The 19,281-nt window shown below is 61.5% G+C and overlaps 1 pseudogene; it reads right to left on the reverse strand.

Moving 5' to 3' along the window:
- Positions 1-551: 551 nt before the first annotated feature.
- LOC125184063 (ammonium transporter Rh type B pseudogene) lies at positions 552-2,562 on the reverse strand (annotated as a pseudogene).
- Between the last annotated feature and the right edge of the window lie 16,719 nt (positions 2,563-19,281).

Below are 19,281 nucleotides of genomic sequence, written 5' to 3' on the forward strand. Positions count from 1 at the left end.
TGCGGCCCCGCGCTCGCGGCTTGCTGCTTGTGAGCGATGGGCTGCTGGCTTTGTCCTCGGTGGGGTGGCAGTGGCTTGCTCCCTGCCATGTGGGATGGGGCTGCTGCTTTTCCTCGGGGTCCCCCGGCTCCCCTGGCCCCCTCGCTGCCTTCCTGCTCTCCCAGGCCTGGTTTTGGGGCAGGAAAAGGGTGTCATGGGGTGCGGGTGCTCTGTGCGTTCTGGCTCTCTGAGCCCCTCTCCTTGCTCAGGCCTCATTGCCGTTGTGGTGAAAAAGGGAGGTATCTGCTGCAATTCGCCTAGGGAGACCTGGCAGAGGTTAGATTGCCCAGTGCGGCACAAGTGATAAAATCCCTTTAAAATCCCTTGCTTGTGGTCATTTCCTCTTCACCCCACTGCTGTTCCCAGCCCTGGGCTTGCAGCCGGGGCAGCCGGCGAGGCAGGAGTGATGCGGTGGAGAAGCTGGACATAGCAGGGGGATGTTTGCTATCCCGGGCCAGCACTCAGGGGAGATCCATCCCGGGAGATAAACCCCAAGCAGGTCGTTTCCATGTCTGTGGAGATGGATGGTCAGTTCCTGGAGCTGGCCAGGGGGAGAGGAAGGGACCTGCAGCCTCGGGGTGGGAGGATGTTGAAGGGACGCACGCTGCGGCACTGCCTCGACACCGGGCGTTTGGCACGAGAGGGCACCGGGCGCTGGAAACATCCCGAACCAGGTGCCTACACCCGCTCCTTCAGGGCCACCTCCTCTGTGGTGTCGCCCATCCCCGGGCTCTCGGCCTGACCCTGGATCCTGAAATTCAGCGAGTCCTCGAAGCAGAGCGGCTCGGGCGGCGGGGCCAGGCAGGGCAGGCGCAGCACGGCGCCGGCGAGCATCCCGCTGAGCAGCGAGCCTCCGAGGGCCACAGCCAGCCCTGCCACTTGCCACAGCGCCTGCCTGCCACCACCGCAGCCCCCCTGGTCCTCCGCCACCCCGCTGCCGTCGACCTGGGAGAGCTGGCACCTATTGGTGTCCTTGGAGACCACCAGGACGGCCACGGCGCTGGCCGCCGCGCCGAGGATGCCCGGCAAGCCGTGGAGGTTGTGGATGCCGCAGTGGTCGTGCAGAGCCAGCCTCCTCGCCAGGAGCGGGGTGAGGAATCGGAAGCCGAGCAGGCAGACGAGCGAGGAGAGGCTGCCCAGGGCCAGGGAGGCCGCCGGTGTGATGGGCACGTCGGCCAGCGCGCCGATGGCCACCCCGCCGGCCAGGCTGCCGTTCTGCAGGTGGCCCGGGCTGAGCTTGCCGCCGCTCTCCAGCAGGCTGGAGGCCACCATGGTGGTGACGGCGCTGGCGCTGAGGGCCAGGAGGGTGTTCAGGATGGCCCGGCGCTGGGCATCGCCCGGCCGGCACGGGGCAGCCATGAAGCTGGGCCAGAAAACCCAGAGGGTGAGCGTCCCCACCAGGGCCAGGAGGTCGGATCGGGGCGTCGGGGTCTCCTTGGGATGCGCCGGCCGCCTCTGCGTCCCAAACAGAGCCTTGGACACGCCGAGGCCGAAATAGCAGGCGAAGACGTGGATGGTGATGGTGCCTCCCACGTCGCGGACACCCAGCTGGGTGACGATGAGCCACTCGCTCGCGAGGTAGACGGGGACCTCGCAGAAAGCCACGGCGAGGAGCTGGCAGGGGCTCGTCCTGCCCAGGACAGCCCCGACTGAGATGAGCACGGTGACGGCGGCGAACTCGGCGGCGAGGACGTTGTGGAGGCCCAGGCGGAGCTCGCCGTGGCGGTAGCGGTGGCGCAAGCCCTGCAGCAGCAGCGCCCACTGCGTGGAGAAGTTGAGCAGGAGGAAGTTGTGGGCGAGGGCGCTGAGCCCGTAGCGGGGCAGGAAGGCCAGCAGGAGCCCCAGCCCCACCGCCAGCATCACCTGGATGTCCTGGAAGAGGGGGAAGATGCTGGGGAGCTGCTCGGCAGCCCGGGTGCCATCCTCTGCCTCCGTGGCCACGGCCGAGGGCTCGTCGTAGGTGACGAAGAGGGCGAAGAAGAGCAGCAGGGCGCCCTGGAAGAGCCCCAGGGAGAGGGGCAGGAGGCGGCGGGCGCTGGCGGGGGGTGGCGTGGCCATCCTCGGATGTGGCAGGAGGGGACGGTGACCGTGGTGCCACGGTGCAGGGGATGGCACAGGAGGGGACGGTGACCACGGGGCAGGGGACGGCAGCCCGGCCGCGCCGGGAGCGCTCGCGGGGTGAGCCGTGCTCTGCTGCTACCTCGGGGATTTTATGGCCACGGTTAATTTTTAACTGAGGATGAGGGTTGATGTCCCAGAAGAGGAGACTTTTATCCCCCCATCCCCTCCTTCAAAGCAATGCTCAGACATTGCCCGTGTGCTCTTGTTTGGCCACCATAAAAAGCGGGCGCCAGGCTTTTAGGATTTTGAAAAGAGGGAGAAAAAGAGGAAAAGCCTGCTGGGGGGCGGCGGAGGAGCCCGCGGGGCCGGCAGCAATGCCGGGGATGAGGGGGGCATCGCGGCATGCGCCCACTTCCCCCCCCTCCGCAGCCCCTGCTCCCACAGCGGGACCGCTCCAAACCCCACAGCCGCGGCTCGGAGCTGTGCTGAGCCCCGGGGCCGAGGCCGGGGAGGGTCCCACGGGTGCTCGGTGCCACAGCAGGGGTGGGGGCCCGCGCGGGCGCACTGCAGGAGGCGGTTGAGCTCTGCCAAGGCTCCCGCGCTGCCTCTGGCCGGCCGGGGACGGCTCCCGGCCCATCGCAACCCAAGGCAGCGCCATGCGTGGCTTGGGGATGATGTGCGCTTTGCTCGGCAACTGCCCGGCCTCCGCAAAGCCCCATAAAGCTCCGAAATCAGGCCGAAAAGATCATTTTCTCACAGGTTTGTGTTGGCTTGAATGGCTGGAAATTCATTAACAATTAGCGCGCGAGAAAAACAAAGCCCAGAGCAGCCAAGCAGCTACCCCGAAGTTTCTGGGTTGCTGTTTAATGTGACATTTTGCCAGTGAATGTCTGGAAAAAAAATATGAGAACCACAAGAACAAAAGGCAGAAGGGTTGGTAAATATTTGTTCCAGAGAGAAGATATTTTTGTGCTGTCCCTGATCTCAACACCCCTGCCGCGGGCGCTGGCTCCACGCCGCTCTTCGTCATTGTTACTGGAGGATGAGGCAGGCGAGGGCGCAAAATGGGAAACAATTGTTGAATAATCTGCGCGAGGCTCCTTTGCCAAACCCTCCCCTGCCATTTTTCAACAGAAAGATGCTGGAAATCAGGGCAACGTATAGGAGGAGGAGGTGCTTTGAAGGAAGCGCCGCTGGGCCTTGCGATGGGGTTGCATCGTGCCGAGCCGCCTCTCTCCGCGGGAGAGGGGCAAAGAAAAACCCCGAAGGTTTTGCGGGGTGGGACCCGGGAATGCTTCATCAAGCAGAGGCCCCCATGCTTGGTCCCTGCCATGTGGCCAGAGCAGGCGAATGCCACCACGGGGACCCTAGGGACACATGGGGCTGAGGTCCCCGTTGGGCTTGCTCCGGTGTCCCCAAGTGCCGGTGGGGGATGCGGTGGGGCCGGGGAGCGCGGCACGATGCTCTCGCCTGCCTCCCCCCAGCAAACATGGGCTGAGCTCCCACCCCCAGCCTCATCCTGCGCTGGTGGGGCACGGGGGATGCCTCATCCTCCCCCACCCCCTGCCGATGCAAAAAGGGGAAAGAAAGGCAATTTCAGCCCTGCTGACCCCATTGCATTACACACCGGGCGTGTGCCATACCCATCGCATGCCACATCAGCCCTGCAGTGGGATTTTCAATGGGATGGCTCGACACGGTGAAAGGCTCGTTAGCTCGTCGTGTTTAAGATAAATCCCGATCCCTGGCTGGAGCTGCTGGCCGTGGTGGCACGGTGACCTCGGCTCGCTGCCGCCGGCTGCCCCTGGCCGGGATCCGTGGGGTTTGGTTTGGGGTTTCCAGTGGAAGCACCATGGTTCAGGGCTTTTTTAGGGTGGGGCTGAATAAAACGCTGATAGGAAAAGCTGCACAGAAGGAAAGCAGGGTTTGAACAGGTATTTAAAAAGCGGAGAGTTTTAAAGGTTTCGGAATGACAACAAAGAGCCTTCTGTGAGGGGCGTGCTGAGGGAAGAACACATCTCCAGAGCATCTTAGCGCTGCCAAAGCACCACGGTGTGTGGAGGAGATGTGGGGAGGTTCGAGAGGAAAAGCCCTTCTGGGTCCGGCTGGTGCCCGTGGCAAGGTGCGGAGGCGCGGGGTTGGCACGGGCAGCCGTGCCGGGTCCGTAAACACCGTGTGGGTGCACCCGGGGAACCTGGCACGGGGGTCAGGCTGCCGGGCTCTGTGCCCGGAGCTGGCTGGGGAGGTGACAGCTCCTTATCTCCTTCTGTGGCTGATAGGGAACTGCAGGCTCAGCGGGACGGAGCTGGCAGGTGCTGGAGCCGGTGCCCGCCCCGGGGCTGGTGGGTCAGGGTGCTGTGCCCTTGGGTGCGTGCCCTTTTCCACCTGGAAATCTTGCCCCGGCAGTGTCTGGGGATTTGGGATGTGCACGTGGGTTCCTGGAGGTGCAAAAGCCAAGGGCAGCCATCAGCAAGCTCCTTTGCCAAGCTGTTTGGTACCCTGACACCTCCATCAGTAGAGGAGCCACCCCATTTAGCCTCCCCCCTTCCAAAAGCAGACGAGGGTGAAGAGCAGCGCTGCCCAGCTGCCCCCCCTGCCCCAGGCCAAGGACCCCACCGCAGACAGCGAGGGACCCCGGCGGGGCGCAGGTTAAAGAATAACCTTTATGGCCCCCATAAAGGAAGGTCGAAGTTCCAGGAGGTCAGCGGGGAAGGCGAAAGTCCCCCCTGCCCCACGGCACCCCCGGCCCCGCGGAGCAAGGGCGGCCAATGATTAACTCGGGGCAGCCGGGTGCGCCCGCGGGGCGCCGCGGTCCCCGCGGCGGGGAAAGTCCGGTCCCTCCAGGAACCCTCCGCGGGCACCGGGGAGTTTTTCTTCGGCACCGAAGGAGCAGGGCCTGGGGACGGAGGAAGCATCTGGAGAGGGCCGGGGCGGCGGGGAGGGGACCATTGAATTCCACCCCCCACGTCCCCCTTTCACTGTGTGGGCAGTTGTTTTATGGCAGGAGGGCCGGGGAACCATTTTAGCATGATCCACGCTGAGACTGCTCGAGGAGTTCCCTGCTGAGGGCTGGATACAAAGAAAAGCTGAATTAACTGCGGGTCATATAAGGCAACAGGATCTGACAGATCCGAGCCAATATATGCTGGCAACAGCCAGTCCATGGCACTGTGAGAAAACACTCCTGCAAATTTAACAAATCCCTATGGTCTAGAAAGTCATGTACAAGAAATTACTAATGAAGGGATCTAGTCATATCTGGATTTCCAGACGTTGGTCATGCTCCCACCGCATTTTGCAGGCCATATAAGTACATGGATCTGAATCCAGGGCGCTGGAGACCAGGAGGATTGTTCCGATCGTCTTGTCTGACCCTCCTGCGTCACACGCGGCAGCGCGTCCTGCGCCCGAGCCCAGCGCTGCCGGCGGGGCTCAGCCGGGAGGGGATGCTCAGCCCAGCCGTGCCGGGCGGTGGCGGCCGGATCCTGCAGCTGCGCCGGGCTCGGGCTGCCTGGAGGAGCCCCAGGGGTTGGGAACCTCGATGGCATCGGGGGGCTGGGATCGGGTCCCCCTCCTGCCCCCGTGGTGACGCTCTGGCACCAGGGGATGGGTGCTGGGGACCCCTCTGCTTGGGCAGGAGGGAGCGGGGGCTCCGGCTTCATCTCCGTGGGGCTGCCAGAGGATTCCCAGCTGAGGCACAGCACGGAGGGGAAGGGCTGCTGGTCCCCCCCCCCCCAATTTTCCACACTCTCCTTGGTGTTAGCCCTCTCCCCACGGGCACCCCAAAAGCCCCATTTCCCGAGGAGCTCTGCCGCCCAGCTCCCCGCTCCCTCCCCATCCAGCTCCGAGCCCCCGTAGCTCCTCCACGAACACACGCCTGTTTTCTAACCCATCCCTTTTTCTTTTTTTTTTCTTTTTTCTTTTTTATTTTTTTTCCCCCCTCGATTCCATCCCGGCGATGCCGGCGGCGGCGGCCGCGAGCCGTTAAAAGCGACCGGATGGTTCTGACCCACGGAGCCGGGCGCTCGCGGTGCGGATGCCGGAGCCGGGCAGGTGGCCAGTCCCATCGTCCCCCCCCCTCCGCCCCCCCACCGAACCCCTCGCGAGCGGGGGCTCTGCCCGGGGACAAAAAGGAATAGACGTCACACCCGCATCACGCGGCCCGAGTGGCCTTCTCCATCTTGTTAGCACATTGTGTAACACAACATGTGGAGGCGCTGGGACCGCACACACATGCGCTCCCCAACAGCCCAACGAGGGGGGAAAAAAAAAAAAAAAAAGAAAAAAAAAAAGAGAGAGAGAAAGAAGAAAAAAAAAAAAAGGAAGCAATTTAAGCTTTGAATCTTTCTCTTTAAAATGTTCTCATGGCTTCATTAGAATTTGCAGCCACAGAGGCTTTGAAGACCCTGGTATAAGGAGTGAAACATCTGGAAAAATTAGGATTAATGAAAACATAATTCCCAAGACTAAAGGAAAGATTAATCCTGCGTTACCACTTGTGTGTTCCACAGCTTTTCCCCAGCTCGTAACGCTGAACTTATTAAATCGCCTTGAGCTGAGTTTTCCTTTTTCTCTCTCCCTCCCCTATTGAGCCGAATGGAAGCGACTGATGCCAAATGTAACGATAACCAACTGTGCCGAGCAGCGCGTGTGCGAGCGCGCCGCCCGCCCCGCTCCGCTCCCAGGTGGGCGCCCGTGGCCGGCCAGGGCTGGTGGCTGGGGGTCCCGGGGGGGGTCCGAGCCGAGGGGCCGGGGGGCTCGGAGCGGGGCGATGGGCGCTGCGCCCAGCTGGGCTGCACCTGCTCCGCTCCCCGCAGGATCGGGGCCGGTCTGCTGGTGAGACGGGGAGGGGGATGCTGGCGGGTTAAAGGCTGAATTTGGGAACGAACCACCCTGTTTGGAAAGGCTCGGCTCTCCCCCGAGGTGCTGGGGGGCATTTCTGCGGGCTTGGCTGTGGGAGGGCACTGCCATGCCGTGCCGTGCCTTGCCGTGCCGTGCCATGCCGTGTAACGCCGTGCCGTGCCGTGCCCGCGCTGGCACCGCTCTCTGCTGCAGCAGTGGCCGCGTTTTGTCACCGCTGGGGCGAGGCTTTGAGCTCGGCGTTGAGCAATGCGAGCCCTGTGCCAGCTCGCTCCGCGGGCGCTGCTCCTCCGCGCGGGGCTCCTGCAAGCGCGGCCACACCGCGGGGGCCTGGCCGCAGCAGGGAAGGGGCGCGCTGCAGTGCTGTGGATTGTCAGGGGCTCAGCCCCACCATGCCAGACCCTGCTCGAGCCCCAGCAAAGCCCTCGGAAGGGCTGGTCAGGATCTGGGGCTGCTCTGGAGCTCAGCTCAGCCATTTTGGGGCTTTGCACATGGAGGGACCAGCTTGGGAAGCTGCCCTTGGGTGAAAACCCCTTTGGCTCTGTAAAATACTGCAGCAAATTCTTATTTATTCGGGGTGCCAGGGTGGAGAGCAAGTAGCATGGAAGTGGTGGTGTTTCTGGGGGGTCACGTCAAAGTTTTGTCCCTTGTTGTGGGCCTGGGCATGGCGCAGGATCTCCCTGGCATCAGCCGCCTGCTGCTCCATGTCTCTTCTTTGTCGCCGCAAAGCCCGGCGAACCAGACGCTAACTCGCGAAAAAAAGGCTGCAAGCAGGGTCAGTGCAGTTCTCTCCCCAAATTAAACACCAGTACATATGTCTATATAGTGGTGTTTATTTAGAATAATAAAAGGAGGCAGATTTCACTTCATTACGCCTTAATCCGTCCCACGTTTGGCGCGGGGGAAGGCCGGGCAGCGCGAGCCCCGCGCCGAGGCCAGCTGCTCCGCAGAGCCGCTCTGGCGAGCAGCTTGTGCAGCCCGTGTGGCGACAGGAGCCGGCTACCAGCTGCTCTGCCCGGCTGCCGATGGCCCCCCGGCCCTGCCGGTGGCTCCCCAGGGACGGGCATGCTCCGGGGGCTGAGCTGCCCCAAGGGCTGGAGGAGCAGCGGGTGCTGGGAGTGGTGTCCGGGGCGCAGCGCGTCCTCTTTGGATGTCCCCGCTGGGCTTTGGGTGGCACCTCGCCCGCTGGGTGCCCCCCCAGGACCTCTGTTTGCCATCAGCTCGTGGGGAAGACAGATGTGGTGGTCTCTGGGGGATCACGGCTGGGATGTGCGTGCAGGGCTGCAGCCACCATGGGCCAGAGGTGCGTTTGTCCCATGCACGAGGAAAAAGGGCACGTCCGCCCCACGCACGGGGCGCAGGAGGGGGCTGCACACTCTGGCCCTATCCCGCGGGGTCCTGGTGGAGGGGAAGGCTCCCAGGACAGACAGAAGGACACGGTGCCTCGATGGACAGGACAACCCGTGGGATGCACGACAGATCACTGCACACACAGCATCCTCGCTGCGGCACCACGAGGGTGACAACCGGAGCCCCCCTCACCGGGGCTGCGCTGCGGAGGGACTGCCGGTGCTCTGCTCCCTCCTTCCCACGCCGCCGCCTCGCTCGGCGCTCCCGCTTGTTTTCCAGAGAGGAAATCTGCAACCTTGCTCTTTTTTTTTTTTCTTTTTTTTTTTTCTGTTTTGCTGTACATGTGTGCGATGGCGGGGCCCAGCTGGGGGTGGCGGCGGTGCCGGCGGGCGCCAGGTGCCGGCGGCGCGGGGCGGGAGGTGCCCGCCGCTGCGGGGACAATGTCGGCGGCGGCCCGCGGCGCTCGCGGCCGCATTGTGTGAGCGAGGAGGAGATGGATGAAGGTCACATCCTGCCCCTCTTCCGATGCCCGGCACCAGGAAAAAGCTGCGCTTTGTAAATACGAAAACAAACAACAAACTCTTCCCCCCATTTACCACCTTTCCCCCCACCCCCGAATAAAAACCACAACAACAGCCCCGGTGGTATCGGAGCCACCTGCTCGGGGAAGTGATTTTTCATATAGGCAGGAAGCGGGGGTCTAATTAAATCTCAGGTCAAGAGCATAAAGGGAGAAAGAAGTTTATTTACAAGCCCTCGAGTGCAGCCGGAGGGGCGGGAGGGGGCTGCAGGGGTGCGCGTGCCTCCGGCTGCTCGCTGGCGTTTCAGCGTGCTGGGGAGGGAGCGGCGGTGTTTTGGCACCGCATGCGGGTGGCAGGGAGAGCTGGGCGCCGAGGGTGGGCTGGGGGCAGAGAGGAGGAGGAGGAGGGACGAAGGCAGTGGTGGGGACCCCCTGCCTCCTCCTCGTGCCGCGGTGGCGGAGGGCAGCTCTCTCTCGGAGCAGGAGCGTGCAGAGTCCCCGCTGCCCCCTTCCCCTGCGTGTGGAAAACCATCCCGGCCAGACCTACAAGAGCGTCTCCAGCCCTCAGCGAGATCATATGAGGTTTCTGTTTCACAAGAAGGAGGATGGCATTTCCATTGTGCTCGCTGGGGATGTGTTGCAATGTGCAGCCGCTTCCATTCTTTGTCTTCCTCCACGCAGAGGAGGAGTCTCAGCCTCTTCCAGAGTGACCCATCACACCCTTCCCCCCCCCAGCCGCGAAATTCGGCTCCGCTGCCCTCGGCAGCCCTCGGCGCGGGGCGAGTGGCCCAGGTGTCCCCGTGTCCGCATGGGGTGGCACCTCCACCCGTGCCTGGGCATCTCCTGTGCCACCGACGTGCTCGGTCTCCAAAAATGCCCCGGTCAATGCCCCCCAGCGGGTTTGGGGACGCGCGGTGATAGCGGTGCCACATCGTGTGCCACTCTTCAGGGTGCCCCGGCAGCTGCTGCTGCCCGCTGTGGAGCCGCTGCCCAATTTTCACAATAAATTAACGAACTGGGGCCCAACTCTGCCAAAGACCCAGCGTTGATCTGGGGATGGCTGCAGCAGCCCCGGCTCCCCCAGCACATCGCTGCCTCCCAGCCCCGTGGGCAGGAACCCACTTTTGGGAACCGCTGTGGGAACATCGTCTTTGGGCAGCCCGGACCCCTTTTCTATTCCCCAGCCAGGCTCTGCGTGCTGAACGTGAGTCACTAACAGGGTATTACGGTGAAAAATAATTCAGAAACAGGCAAGCACCGGCTGGAGGGGCTAAAAAGGAGCAAACGGGTTGGAGGTGCTGGTGTTCTGCCATCGGGTCCCTTCTGCAACTGCCGTGGGGACGCAGGAGCCTCACCGGGGGCACCCAACGCCCGCTCCAAGGGCATCCATTGCAGAGCCAGGAGCGGGGCTCCCGCAGCCCCCATCCCTCCCACTGCCCCCATCCCTCCCCATGCCCGGGGCGTCCCCTCCTTGCCGCCAGCACCCCGCCACGACGCGCGGTGCCACGGGACGAGGACGCAGCCCCGGCCCCGGTGCCGGCCGTGGGCCTCGCTCCAGCTGGGCGCTGTTTTGTAAGGACTCCTGGGCCTCTGCGGCGCAGAGATAAGCCCAAGAATTCGCCGGCCGTTCCAAATATCCTGTCCGCTTCCGCCCGCCGTCCTCGCGGCCGCTCCAGCCCGTTTGTCTCATTTCCGCAGCCGCACGCTGGGGAGAGCTTCCTGTTTTCCCCCGGCCCCGGGGCGGGCGGGAGGAAGGGCAGGACAATGGGCGCAGGCTGAGATGGGGACATGGGGACACGGGGACCAGCCCTGGGTGCCTGGCAGGCAGGGAGTGTGAGGGGGGGGGGGGGGGGGCCGCGCTGGGGCTTTCCTTGGTGGCCCCGCGTGGGTGCAGGAGGGACAGGCACCGGGGGGTGGCAGGGGGTGGGTGCTCAGCTGCGCCCTGCGAGGGGAGAGGCTGGGCCCTGCGGGGTGAGCTGAGATTGCAGATGGGTTTCCTTGCCTTGCCTTCTTTTTTTTTTTTTTTTATTGTTGTAAATGAACCCGAGCGCTCTCCAGAGTTCCCCCTTTGCGCCCCAGTGGGTAACAGCACCGCTGGGGTGGGGGTGAGGACAGACATCACCCCCTGCGTGAGCACGCACAGCGCGGGACCGGAGCTGGGAGCAGCACCCCGGGCCGGGGGGGACCCTGCCCTCCACGTGGGGACAAAGCCACCACGAGGCACTTCTCGGGGTCCCTCCGGGAAAACCACACGTCCCACCGCAACACCCAGGGCTGCATTCCCCCTAACCACAGCGCTGAAGGGCTGCAGCCCTACGGGGCTGTGCCGGGGGGCGGGGGGGGCTGAGGTGCTGGCACCCAATGTGGTGGGTCCCTGCTCCCAGACCTCACCCATGGGAGAACGGGGATGTGCTGGTGGGCTCTGCTCCCTTCCAGCACCATCCATCGGGGGGGGTCAGCTCCTGGGCAGCCCCATCCCCGTGGGCACCTCAGGTTTGGGGCCGGGGGCTGCTGTGGGGCGGGGAGAAGGATTTTCCTCCGTGCGTCCGCCCGAGCTCCCGGGCCGAGTGTGAGTGTTTACCCGCAGCCTTTCTCATCGCTTGCAGCATGGCAGGAGTTATTCAAAGGCGGGCGGAAGCGAGCGCAGCAACTGAAACAACAATGAAGAGGAAACGGAGCTTGAAAAATTCTCCGTTCATAAATCAGCTGAACTGCAGGTGATCCCTGGGCAGGAGCGAGCCAAGGAAAAGAGGCGGCTGGAAGCGGCCAGGCGGAACGTCCCCGCGAGCAGGGATGGGGACGTTGGGATGGGGGCGACAGCCAGGGTGCCCCCAGGTGGCTTTGGGTGGTGGGGATTTTCGTGCCTGTGTCCCCGGGGCTGCCAGCCTGGGGCCGTAGGGACAGGAGAGGTGCAGGAACCGGTGGAGATTTTTGTGGTGTGTGCGCAAAGCCGGGTGCGAGAGGCGAAGGCATCCCGGGTGGGGCCGCTTTCCGCAGTGGGGCTGGCATCACACGCACACAAGCCACCAAGCCCAGGGAAACGCAAAGAGCTGCAGCCAGCAGAGACCAGCTCGGGGCAAAGAACCCGTGTGCAGCTGTGCCATGGCCCGTCAAGGTTGGCAGAGTGGGAGATGAGGTTGTCGGGGTGCTCGAGGGGTGCAGAGCCGGGGGACCCCACAGCCTCACCAGGGTGAGCCCTGACCACAGCCGGGATTGCCCTGGGAGCAGCCCCGTGTTACCTTCTCCTCCTTCTCCGCACCCCTCCTGCCTTTTGGGGACCAGTACGTCTCTTCTGAAGCAGAAAAGCCAGCAGGATCCAGGCGAGCGTGGCACCGAGCCGGGAGATGCCAGGGTTAACAGGAGGCGATTGCGGGCTCTCAGCGGCCCCGGCTCCTTGCTGGGAACTCATAAAGGCCTTTTCCTCCTTAGGAATTGGAGCTGCTGGCTTGGGATGGGCTCTGCTGCGCGCTGGCAGCATCCCATGGAGCTGGCATGGCAAGGAAACAGCTCTGCCTGAGCCGGGTCCCACGTCTCCAAAACCTGGGTGTCCCTCTTCATGTCCCCCTGGGGTCACAGCGGGCTTTGTCACTGCTTTGCCAGCCTGGGGTCCCCACCTCATCCATCACACTCACGTTGCTTCTCCAGGCTTTTTAGCCCCGTGCGTTGAGCGAGGATATTTTAGCCGCTCCCCAAACACCCTTGTGAGCCAAGACCCGAAGTCAGGAATGCCAAAAAGGGGCTGGCGCCTCGGGACCCGCACACATGGGGCACCCGAGGGTGGGCAGACGGCCCCAGGACCAGCCCGGTGGCAGCAGGCTGAGTCCTACATCGGTGCTAATGGGATTTTTCCTGTGCTGGAGGAAAGGACTTGATCATGTTCCCTGCACTGGGAAAGGCAGACGGGATCGCTTCTCCATGTCTACCGCTATCGTCCCCCCCTTGCTTGATTTTCCTGTCATCTTGTCTTTCAGCAGAGCTAGAAAACCAGGAGACCACCATAAATAAATCCTGTGTCTTTAAGCAGTTTTGTACAGTACAAGAAAACGCACTCGTTGAATTACAGCTTTTTAATCAAATACATGTAACCATGTCACTTAAAGTGCTCGCGAAAAGCAAAAAAAAAAAAAAGAAAAAAAAAAGAGAAACACAATTGGAAGAGCACGATATTAAAACCAGCTGCTTTTTTACCCCCACCACAGTTAATAGTTTTTGAATGTTCTGAATGAGAGAGAAAACAGAGCCAAGCTCCACTTTCATGTCCATCTTTCTGATCAAACCCCATCACCGGGGGGAGCCGGGCAGCCCTGGCACAGCGGCCGGGCGGCGCGGGGGACGCGGCAGGGACGCGCTGCATGCAGCCCTGCTCTCCCTGCCCTTCTGCAGCTCCTCTCCGGCTCCTCGCAGCGACCACGACGTGGGAGCCCGTGCTCCTGCTGCAGCCCAAGCGATGCAGCGGTGCGGAGCGGCTGGGACTGAGCCTGAAGAGACACAAGCCAGGTCCCCGAAAAGCAAAGCAACACGTGGGGCAGGGCCGGAGCATGTCCCGCTGAGCCGTGCATGCTGCTCGGCCCGGATACATCACTGAGCAGCAACCCTCTCCATCAATTTTAACCCTGATCCACCTCCCGATGCTGCTTTTTGCAAATTGGCACCACTAGGATGGAGCTCATCCCCTGTGGGTACCAAGGTCTGCCAATTCCTATAGAATCAGTTCCCCCAAGTTTGCCGGTACAGTCCCCATGCCCCATCCCTGTGCCCTGTCCCTGTGCCCTGTCCCCGTGCCCTGTCCCCGTGCCCTGTTCCCAATCCCCATCCCCGTGCCCTGTCCCCGTGCCCCATCCCCTCAGGGCACACTCTCCGGGACCACCTCGACGTCCACCTCCGGCCTCGCTGGCCGCCGGCCCTTCCTCACGTCCTGCCAACCGCCCCGAGCTGCGCGGCTCCCCTGTAACATGGACCAATGCTCATTAAGCGCGAGGCAGAGACCACCAAATATGTCAAAACACACTTAAAATTTATTGTTTCATACCATACGTTTGAGTCTCTTGAACGCCGGCCAGTGTTTCTCCCTCTCTGCGTTGGGGCCTATCTGCTGTCACTGATGCTTCGCATATATGTATAGCCCGTTTTCTTTCTGTCTCCCCCCCCCCTCCTTCTTTCTTTAAATGAAAAATACAAACAATTGATGGAAAATGTACATTTGTTCCATATGGGACGGTCGGAGCGTGGAAAGGAGCCAGGAGAGTCATTTTTAGGCAGACTCCTCTCTCCAGCGGATGGCTGGATGGCTTCCCAGAGCGGCCCCGCGCGGCCTGGCCTGACTCTCCTGACGAGCCTCAGACAGTCTGTGACGCTCCCGCTCCGGCGGGGGGGACGTGATTCAGCTCCCCACCAGGCTCCCCCCCTGGGGCTGGTGAGCACGGGGAGGGAGAGGTTGCCACTGAGACCCTTGCGGGGTCCCAGGAGGGCTGCATGGAAGGAGGTGGGTGGACGTGGTCTGTGCGGGAGATAGGGTTGGGTAGGCTAGGTTGAGTTGGTTGGGTTGAGTTAGGTTGGTTGGGTTAGGCTGGGTTAAGTTGGTTAGGTTAGGTGAGGTGAGGTTATGTTAGGTTAGGTTAGGTTAGGTTAGGTTAGGTTAGGTTAGGTTAGGTTGGGTTGGGTTAGGTTAGGTTAGGTTGGGTTCAGTAGGCTAGGTTGAGTTGGTTGGGTTGGGTTGAGGTAGGTTGGTTGGGTTGGTTAGGGTGGGTTAAGTAGGTTAGGTTAGGTTAGGTTGGATTAAGTTGGGTTAGGTTAGGTAGGTTAGTTTGTCTTGGTTGGGTTAAGTTAGTTGTGTTGTGTTGGTTGTGTTGGGTTGGTTAGGCTTGAGTTAAGAGGTGTTGGCCTGGTTGCATTGCATTAGGTTAGACTGTGCTGGTTGCAACAGTTGTGTTGAGTTGGGTTGTGTTAGGTCACCTCCAGAGAGCACTCCCAGCCTGCCCCATGACCCTACAGCCTCTGGGTGCGTTGCAGCATCACTGGCTCAGCCCCAAAAAGGAGCAGAAAGTGGCTCTGACTGGGTGTCTGCGGGGCTCAGCCCAACCAGAGCTGCTGGGTAGAACAAGCCCCCAAAGTACCCCACGACTGAGGACCATTGTGAGTGACTGGGTGAGTGGATGGGTGGCAGGGTCTGGGGGCTGAGGGGTCAGGGGCTGGTGGTGGGACCTGGTGAAAGGGTGAGGGCAATGCCAGGAGCGAGGAGACCACAGCCAGGGCTGCACCGGCCATGGAGAGGCTGAGCTTCACAGGAAAGGAAATGCTAAGAAAAAAAAAAATCAGTTTCAGGCTGCAAAGACTTTCCAGGGCACACTTAAGGACTCCTTGCTGACTTTTTTTTTTTTTCTTTTGCAAAGGCTGAAGGCTTTTTGACACCACGGACCCGTCTCTCTGCTGGCAGCTGCCCTCTGCCCACCACAGGCAGCAGAGCAATGCTCGTGGTGCATCTGCCAGCCCCGCACAGCCCCTGTCCCCAGCCAGCGCCCAAGCAGCAGGGCCTGTGGGTGCTCAGCTGCTGGGAAATGGTTTGCAAGCAGAGCTTGTTATTGACTTGATTTTTATGGGGGGAGAAAAACCACCCTCGCTGTAGCTGTTTTTCAGGAAGAAGGCTCGGAAATCAATGAGCAAACCTCAGCCTCTGCTGAGCCTTCCTCTCCGTGCTGTGCTCCTCCTCGCCGAGCTCGGCTCCAGGGGCTGAGCCCACACCCGCCAAAGCGGGCAGAATTTAGGGAATATTGCCTGTGAGAGCTTCTGGGGGGGTTCGGGTGGGCTGGGGAGGGGCAGGAGCTGCCCACTGCCCCGCGCCGCTGCAGCTCAGCACCGCTCATCAGGGCCGCGGAGGAAGCCGTGGCTTTCCTGTCCTGCAAGAAGTGTTGAGGTTTTAAAACGTTTCCTTTCCCAAACCGGGCTGCAAAGCAGAAAGTTTGGGAAAGTTTGGGAACTGAGAAACGGAGGCAACCTTTCCTTCAGCTCAGTCGGGAAAGGCTGTGCTGGGAACATTTTAAACCTTTCTTCACACTTCAACCTTTTCCCTTTGGTTAACCTTTACAGCGCGCACCGCAGTTACAGTTCTGAATAACTTGCCTCCAATCTAAAAAAAAATGGAAACTTTTTTTTTCCAGTGTTCGTTTTCTCGAGTCAGGAAATGTTTTGGAGCCATTTCCCACAAACAGGTTTGGTTTTGATAAATCTTCATTTTTTTTTTTTTTTTTTTTTTTTTGGTGGACCTTTTTTCTGCGTCAAAACCTCTGGAGCAGCCGCCTTGTGCCACGGGGTGGGACAAGGGACCCGTGGCACCGCACCGGCAGCATCCTCCCCTTCCCTCCGATGCCCCCCCTGCAGCGACGGGTGGCTCTGAGCACCCAAAATAAAGGTGCCCCTGCCTGCTGCAGGGGCTTGGGGCCCTCATACGGGACTCGGCATGGACTGGGAGGCTCTAATTCCCCCTCCGAGTCCCAGCAGGGATGACTTCATCGAGGCTGTGCGTCCCCGGGCGCGTGCCGGCGTTCCCTCCCCTGGTGCTCTCCGGCGAGGATGGCTCCGGCCGCCCGCGGGTGCCCCGGGGCTGCTGCTGGCTTCAGCCTGGGGAGCGCCGAGCCCGGAGCTGCGCGTTGCCGGGACGGTCCGGCTGGCACATGCTGTTTTAATATTTGGGTGATGTCATCGAGCACTCTATAATGCCATAAAAAAACCAGAAGGGCTATAAACCTGACCAGCGAGCCTCCAGCAGAACACACATGCACACACACACACGGGTGTGCACATGGCTACAGATGCGTGCACACGCACGGGTGCACATGCACGGGTGCACACAGGTGCTCGGAGACATGGATGTACATACATATGCACACATGCGTGTGCGTACAGACACATAGAGGCACACACATGGTTGCACACACATGGATGCACACGCAGATTCGCATATGTGCAGACAGAAAAAAATAGATAAAAATAAGAATAAAATGGACACACGTGCCTTGCACACACACTCAGCTGCACGTACACCAATACACAGGGGATGTGCACGCAAATTTGTGCACACACGGGCACACAGATGCACAGTCAGATGCACACATGTTGGTGCACACACACACACACACGTGCTTGCACATACATGCACGAGGATGCACACACCCGACCACTCCACAGCACCATGGCAGGTGGCACGGGGAGGACAGGGCGGGTGTGCGCGGTGCGCACGTGGCCCTGGGGCTGGTGGCACTTGCACAAATGTCACGGCACGTGGGACTTGCACAGAAGCAACCCTGGTGCATGGGGGCAACGAGCCCAGGGGGAGCCACAGCCCCAGAGCCCCAGGGGACGCGGAGCAGCCACCACCAGCCCACAGCCACGCAGGTCTTGGGGCTGCCTCCCCTCCCGGGCCCTGCAGCCGTCCCCAGGAAAGGCGGCAGGATGCGCCTGTCAGATTTTAAATATACCTGTCAAATTCTTCCCCCACATTTCTGCGGTAACGACCTGCTAAGAGCCCCTCGCTCCTCCTCCCCAGTCCGAAGCCATCAGGCACGGAGCTTTGGAGAGATTAAGTCATAAAATCAGAAGGGGCTGCGTGGTAACAGCCCCAGCCTGAGCCATAACAGCAGTGAAATCATCCCCAAACTATTCCAGCAAAGTCCATTTCCATTTCCATGCAACACCTGACCACCCCTCGGCCGGCTCTCGGCGAAATAAAACGCCCGCCTGTTGTTTCCTGGCCTCAGCTTGGCCAGAAGGGGCTGGGGGCAGGGAAGGAGGAGATGCTAAAAATAAAAGCGCTCGCCCGATGTGCGCCGCCGGCCCCAGCGAGCGGTGCAGGATGCGCCCGCAGGACAGAGGGAGCGGTGATGGGGCGGCCAAGCTGAGCCCCCCCAGGCTGCCTCCCTCCTGAGCTGCCCCCATTGTGGCTTCGTTAGCTGGCCCCAAAGCTGAGCAAACCCACGTGGAAAAGGGTTGATGCCAGGGGAACCCAGGAGATGGTTTTGCCATCAGTCCTAACGCAACGAGTGGCTGGAGCGAGCACCTGGGGGCTCTGTGCTGGGGGGGCCGGAGCAGCGTGGATGCCAAGCAGCCCTCCTGCCTTGTGCCAGAAATGGGGCCGGGGGGGCTGAAACCTCCCAAAACCGCCGGTGGTTTGGGACCAGGCTGCCCACAGGGGCACCAGACTGGAAGGCAGGTCCCGGTCCAGCCTCTGAGGATGCTTCTTGATGAGTTTTGCACCCAAAATTCAGGTTTAGGTGAAAAAAGGCTGTGCAAAACTGAGCAAAGGGAGGAGGTAGCAGGGTTTGGCCAGAAACCGTCGTCTGGCACCAGCCCTTCTGCCTCCTGTTTTCTGACCCAAACCTGTGCTCCTGTTTTCTTCCTCGCTCATTTTCCTTCTTTCTCGTTTCCCCGCTGGCCGTGACCTGGGGTAGGGCTGGCCAGCGGGACGGGGGGAGCCGAGCATTGTTCACGGGCTCGCTTGCAATTACGCCTTATTATTAATAAAAACACACGGCTCGGGGCGGCAGGGGGGTTGGCAGGGTGTTGTGCAGAAGGCGGCGAAGGTTTTGCTGGGAGCTGTGGAGCGGCGTGGGAGCAAGGCACGGGGAGCTCGGCTGAATGCAGAGCCTGAGCTGCCAGCAAGGTATCCTGGGCTGGTTGTCTGTCTGTCCAGGGACGGGTCTGACTGCTGCAAATCACCCCAGCACCACCACAAACTGCCCCAGTACCACCACAAACTGCCCCAGCACCGCTATGTGCTTTCGCAGCGCCGCAGCAGCGATGGCACCGTGTCGCGTCTCCGGTGCTGGTTACGATGCAGCGCGCTGTGCTCGCTGCTGTGCGCGGGCATTCAGCAAGGTGGGAACCCCGGCTGCCACCTGCGGGTGCGCGGGGCAGGGATTTTGGTGCTGGAGCCCCGTGTTTGTACCTGAGTGATGTATTTGTGGGGTGATGCTGGGGAGGGACAGGGATAATGGGGATAACGGGGTAACCATCCCTCCCGCTGCGGGTTCCTGCCTGCTGGTACCTGCCCCAACTCTGGGGAGCATCCTTGGGCACAGAGCGAGGACGCCCCAATCCCTTCAGCTCACGACAGGGTCACATTTTCAACAGTTTTACAGCACAGGTGCTTTGGGAAACCAGCCCGTGCCCAGCCCTGGGAACCCCTAAAACAAGGGCACGTCGGATCCCAGTGTCTCCAGAGCAAAGAACAGCAGCTGAAAACCAGCCCGGGGCTTCCAGCCCTCCGAGCTCGGAGCCTGGCACGGCCCGAGGAGCCAGCGGCGGGGAAGGCAGGGGATTTCTGCTGCAGAAAAATGACCCAAGGCTTCCTCCGCGCTCTGCTGCGCCGCCGCCTTCCCCCGGCGCTGCGGGCAGAGGGGCGCGGGGCGGCTCGAGCGATGCTCCTTAATCGCAGGAAGTGATCGCATGCTCGCGGCGAA

This window comes from Anser cygnoides, chromosome 16, assembly GCF_040182565.1.
Source record: "Anser cygnoides isolate HZ-2024a breed goose chromosome 16, Taihu_goose_T2T_genome, whole genome shotgun sequence".
Taxonomy (NCBI): Eukaryota; Metazoa; Chordata; class Aves; order Anseriformes; family Anatidae; genus Anser; species Anser cygnoides.